Below are 4,865 nucleotides of genomic sequence, written 5' to 3'. Positions count from 1 at the left end.
CATAGCAATTGTGGGTGTAGGTCCACTCTTACCCCACAGTGAGCACATCTCCATGAGATGCTAACTGCGCATTAGCTTAATAACACTGTGCAGTAGCATGTCACAGCACGGACAGTGCATAGTGAAGTCACTAAAAAGGCATTCACCAGTGCTACTGTGCAGTAATTCTGGTTACTGTGCATTTAATTTAGTACTTATATAATCAAGTACTAAATAAATGCACAGTAACCAGAGTTACTGAGCAGTAGCGCTGGTGAACATTTTAGTGATGCTACTGTGCAAGAGCCTAATGATTATATGAGTACAAGTACTAAATTAAATGCGTAGTAACCAATGAGTGACCATTAATGAACACATAGACCAGGGGTGGGCAAAATGTGGCCCGTGGGCTGGATGCAGCCCGCCAGGCCATTCTATCCAGCCCATGGGACCCCTAAAACATTTAGAAAATTAATATTTATCTGCCCCTTGGTGCCTGTCATGCAGCCCTTGATGGCTTGCCAAGACTCAGTAAGCTGCCCTCTGCTCAAAATAATTGCCTGCCCCTGACATAGACACACCCAGTGAGAGCTGAAGTGGGGTAGCTTATCCCTGAATGAAACTAAAGCTGAATTGCCCAAAGAGAGTTTTCGCTTACTGGGGAGTAACTTTGGGCACAGGAACAGTTACCATGGGGCAGCTGAGGCATGGTAAAGCCATGCCCGCTGTGGTTTGCCAATAGTGCCCTTATGGCAGACACAATTACACAGGTGGAAAGGTTCATTATTTATACCTGTATAATTTTATTTCCCTTCCTATATAGGAATACACTGTATCCAAATAAGCAAGTTTTCTATCTGACCCAGGTGAGCTGGGTAGTTTGTACTGCTAGAACTAGGTATCACCTACTTAAGGCAGTACAACTTTATGTAAAGAAGCCATCAGAATAGACTGGCAGACAGAAAGCCTGACAGACAGTGGTCAGGGAAGAGGAAATTAAAAAAAAAAAGGAATTTATGTATAAATCAACAAGACTAGTAACAAACAGGCCAAAGCACAGACACTTCCCATTTAGGGTCTCACCATTCCGAGTTCCTCTCTGTGTCCCTTATGGATGATATGGAGCGCTAGGAAGAAGTATCATTTCCTTTTCATGCGTTTTAATGAATACACAGGTTTATTTTTTAATTTTTGTATCAACATTTTTTGCACTTGCAAGCCATTTGAAACCAAAGTACAGATATTACTCATTACTTATCAGAACTTAATGGCTATAGAAGCCAGATCTCATGACAGATCCAGAAGCAAAACTGTAATATCCAAAAGCTTGTCTAAGTCACTCTATCCCAACTATAGTTTGGGATATCACCCACAAAAAATCTTGCCTCTGTGATTATCATACTCTTCCTTGGTATTTCATATAAGCAGGTTCCATGCATGTCTTGCATCACCACCACAACTTTCCTTTTCCTTTGCTTTGACCTGGGACCCCATTTGTACCTCCTATTTAGAGGACAGTTATTAAGCCTCGCAAATATGGGTACTCAGTTCATGGAAGTTTATTTTATGACTCTCCAATATTAGTGACAGAAACATCTTTCCTTTAAATGAAAATAGAAAGAGACTCACTTTCCCTTGTGCTGAGAGCATGCCGACTGGTGCATTTTCTATGCTGAAATCGTATCTACTCTTTACCAGTTTTTATTCGCTGTAGACTCACTTTTAAATGCTCTTGTTTGTCCTTTGTTTTAGGACCTTGTAAATCAGAAGCAACTGCACTAAAGTCAGGGCATTTTCAGTAAAATATAGAGGAAAGTAAAATAAAACATGTTTAAATGAGAAGGTAATATGCCCTAGGCCCTATAGCATATTTATAGGTATGCTGCATACATGTACATACTGGGTGCTGGGAAGGGAAAGAGGATTACACAGGTAATACTTACAATTCTGATGATCTCATTGTGGTTGCAAAAATGAAGCTTAAGATATCAGGCCACTGACTAGCATCAGAGTTTTTAACACAGGGTATCACAAGACAACAACAAATCATTAAAAGAAGTGTCCCTCCAGCTCATAGCTCCCTCTTATGCCTCCTCTTCCTCACTTTGAAACTGATTCGGGAATCTATAGAGATGGTTATAATCTCATCTGTCCATTGCTCAACCTTACTCACACACACAGCTACAGTAGTTGGGTAAGAACTAGACTCTTTCTTTATAAGCTACTCTTCAGGGTGCTCGCTAATTCCATTTTAAAAGTCACACATTCAGTCTTTTATCACTTCTATTGAGGGAACAATTCCACCAACTAATACAAGGTCTCTCAAATATTTCCTCCTCTGGCCTCCAAACCATCCTCTTGTTTGCCCTCTTCTGAGCCCATAACTCAGAATTCTTTGGTCTTGTTAGCCAATATTATTAAGTTTAATATAGCGCAAGCCATGAACAAATAGTAGAGATCTCTGCAAAAGTAAAAGTAGGGCTAAAATGCTCTGCAGAAAAGTACACAACGGATGCATCTACATGTGCAATTAATGCAATGCAATCAACTCCGGTGCAGCTTCTGTCGGCGTTTACTGCTCCTGGGTCCTGCATTTACACGTGCATCTGGGACTGCAGCACTTTGAGCCAGGCAAGAACATCCCCAACTGGCAGGTGGCCCAGGGGGTGAGCCTGCCAGCCTGGGGCTGCTCCAACCCGGCTCAATGTGCTGTGGAGGGGCTGGCTGGGGCACAAAGGTGCTCCAGTGTGGGGCTAGCCTGCAGGCAGCCACTGCACTGAAGTACCCTCATGCCCCAGCCAACCCTGTCAGCATCTACATGTGTTACAGCACACTAAATAATACCACCGTAGGATAGTACTTGTGTTGACAAGTACTAACCTACAGTGGAGTTTATTAGTTTACTGCGGCCTAATAGGGCCGCGCGCATAGATGCTGAGACTTTACTGCAGAGCTAATTAGGCAACTCTGCAGTAAATGTCTTGTGTAGATGTGTCCAGTGGTTTTAAACTAGTTTTAATTTTTAATTAAAAGTGTGGTGTTGTTTTACAGAACTTATGCAAGGCTCCAATTTTGCTGAGACTTGCATGTCTGAACACTGGAAGGTGGTGTGGTACTTAAAAGTCTAGTCCTACCACTTGCATCAAAAGGAGTTTTGCCAAGGTGGCATAGGTAGGCACTAAGTTAGCAAGACTTTTGTGAACACACACATGCATGCACACACTGCAGAAATCCTATATAAGGCATTTCTGTAGCTCACATGTGCATGTGTGTGTGTGTGTATCCACAAAAAGTCTTGCTAATTTAGTGTCTGGCCTTACCTCCTTGGCAAAACTCCTTTTGATACACACACATATTAGTTTAAATGTATGTGTTTAAATCTTTGGTAAATGGTAATCTTTGGTAAACCTACAGGCTTGCGTGGAGAGAACCTGCATGTTCAATTAACCCTATTACTGCAGGGATTTGTGTTCAAATGATCGTCTTTGTAACCAAAAGAGCTACAGGCCAGTTTTCTAATGTTGGTTTAAGTTCTGCAAGTGGTTTTCTGACACCCCTTACCCACATCCATCACAAAGGACGCAGGTCTGGGCCCCCACTTGGCTCATCGCCACAAGTTAAGAACATTAACATGTGTGTAAGCGGGGTGGTGTACTTGCTGCCATGCAGGCTGGCTTTGTTCCCTTGGGAGCTCCTCAGCCAATCCTTGTAATGCAACAATAGTCTTTGCCCCAAACAAATGAGTAAAGCAGAACTTTCAGCCTTTCTCCCAGTGATAGGACAGGTCCCTCTAGCTCTGGCCCCCTCCTAAAAGCAAGTTCCAGTCTGCCTTCTGGGGTGTCAAACACCTAGCCTGTGGAGCTACCCCATCCAGCCTGCTGGGCTATCAGTGAGCTGGGGAACTGGGGAGCATGGCTAGTGGTGGGCACAGCATACTGCAGAATCTGGGGCCTGAGGGCCCTCGTGGACATGGTCACTAGTGACAAGGGGGTGTTCACGGCAAGTAGATGCCTATGTCAGATCTGGCCTGTGAGGAGCCCTGTGGTCCACATCTGGCCCAGGGCGTGGGGTGAGTTTGACACCCTGGTTGTAAAGAATGCTTCTCAATAAGCAGGGAGCAAAGAGCACATCCAAGTCCAACCCAGGAAGAAAGGGCACCCCAACACAGTACCGTAACTCTTAGGTTTATGAACCTAGGGGAGCCTCAACCCAACCCACAGGCACATCCAGGGTGACCACAATTTGCTCAGCACACTTAGGACACTCTACCCACCCCTCACACTAGTTTAGGGATGAGTCTCAGCTACAGCACTCTAACCAGGTTATCAGCAGTGCACCCACAAAATATGCTTACATATTCTAGTAAGCCTGGAGGTCTATGTATTTTACAATGTTTTCATCTTTGTGGCATGAGTCTGCTTGAACACCTGGTTCACCTTTTGTCATGCCGGGTCATGGGCAACTAGGTTGAGGGATACTTGGGAAACAAGGTGTCAAGCTGAGGAGGGAACAGAATCTAAGTATGGGCTGGGTTACAAAGCCAGGAGGGCAGTCCAAGAAGCCAAGTCAGGAAGCCAGAGGATCAGGCAGTGTGCAGATCCTGACAGTGAGCCAGGTCAAGTATCCAGGAGATCCAGTCCAGAGTCACTTTAAGAAGCCAAGGGGTCAGACAGAATATGGAGTCTGAGGGAAAGCCAGGTTGGTAGCCAAGGGATTAGTCAGAGATCCAGTAGAAACACAAAGCAAGGGTGAAACTGCCTGGGTAAAAGTTGAGCCCTACTACCCAGGTGCTTTTTCTTCTGGATCAGGGTTTTTTATAGGAAGGGATGAAGGGTCAGATGACCCTTGCTGGCCACTCTGGTGGCAGGGAATAGGCAGGTGGATAG

The sequence above is a fragment of the Alligator sinensis genome, unplaced genomic scaffold (assembly GCF_000455745.1).
Source record: "Alligator sinensis unplaced genomic scaffold, ASM45574v1 scaffold1947_1, whole genome shotgun sequence".
Classification (NCBI taxonomy): Eukaryota; Metazoa; Chordata; order Crocodylia; family Alligatoridae; genus Alligator; species Alligator sinensis.
The sequence above is the reverse complement of the archived record's forward strand: the minus strand, read 5'-3'. Positions refer to the sequence as shown.